We start from the raw sequence: 1,525 nt of genomic DNA on the forward strand, positions 1-1,525 counted from the left end.
TCAATCCCTGTATATCTTATATAGTTCTCACAACCAAAATTTTGTTTAATGGTACAATGGTGACTTCGCTTTTTGTAAGAAGTAAATCTGAGGTGAAAATGCCATTCTTTGCTGTAATATTTAAGGAAACAATTTTGAGGATACTTTTTAATTCATCATATAATTTTAAAGAAGACATTTCTTTATATGTCAATGATATTTGAGATCAAGAAAATAATGACGGAACAATAGAATGTGGAAAAATAGATTTGGATCAAAGTATGCATTACACAATAGGGAAATGATGATCAATAAAAAATGTCAATATATAATGAAACATTTAGCGAGTTAGTTTTTAAAAAAAAATACATATATGTGACATTAGCGGGCTACCGTAATATTCTACAAACTATATTACGAGTACTGTCGTACTTTGTTATCATTAAAGGCAACGCGTACTATTGATATTTATCAACTGACAAAGTCAACGGCAAACGCAGATGAACTGGGGCTGACATAAATGGTTTTTATTAAAAGCGGAAATTAAAAGAAATTTAAATAAAAGTTTGTGAGAGTCACACTTCCACACGAAAGACAACTCCACTAATCTCACTGTATGGTTGATTGATGTATGCTTTCAAGACGACACTAAATTTAGCATAATGCCATTTAAAAGCGAGATTACAAATATTCAATAAAACTGACGCATATATCATAATAATAATGTTTAAATTTTGAATCACATTTTTTGCGCTTATTTTTAAAGAAAAGATGAAAATCTTCTTTATATTATAAATTATAAGAAGATGCACTTAGAGTTAAGCATTCTGTTTGTATATATATAAGTATGACTTCCCATTGTATTATCGAGGTCTGTTGCCCTGGGACTTTATGATTAATCGTATGGCTTAAGTTGAGATATATGTCTTGAAACTTCTACTCTGCCCACGGCGTCCTTTGACCTCTTTTGCAGATCGGTGGTATTGAACATCTGTCGTTGTTAATGTGGATTGAAGTACATTAAAATTGAAATACTTTCACCGGTTTAGAATTTTCAATTTTTGCAATATTTAACTAAAAAATAGCTTTAAAAATATTAAGAGAGGTAAAAATTGTAAAACCACGAGCGGGATTCGAACACATGACTGACAGATTCTCACCTAAACCCTCTTTTTTTTTTTTTTTTTTTTTTTATCTTTTATTGATATTCAACATTATAAACACTGTACAGATAAATTCTTACAAACAATGTCTGATAAACAAACGAATTTATACAAAAGGACAAGTATTAATTAAAAATTGAATATCAACACACCCTCCGTTTCTTTAACTAGAGGGTTTCTGTATAAAAATAATTTGGAGAAAATATTTCTTCTGTTTTTCTTGACACACAATTGATAATGATTGTATGAAATAAAGTGTCTTTACATGTATTTTCAAAAGTTAGTAACATCCATCTTCTGTTGACCTTTTATAAACATGTATATACTTAATCTACATATTAATAAAAATAAATTAACAAAAAATGTATTTACATTTTTTATGC

The sequence above is a fragment of the Crassostrea angulata genome, chromosome 1, assembly GCF_025612915.1.
Source record: "Crassostrea angulata isolate pt1a10 chromosome 1, ASM2561291v2, whole genome shotgun sequence".
NCBI lineage: Eukaryota > Metazoa > Mollusca > Bivalvia > Ostreida > Ostreidae > Magallana > Magallana angulata.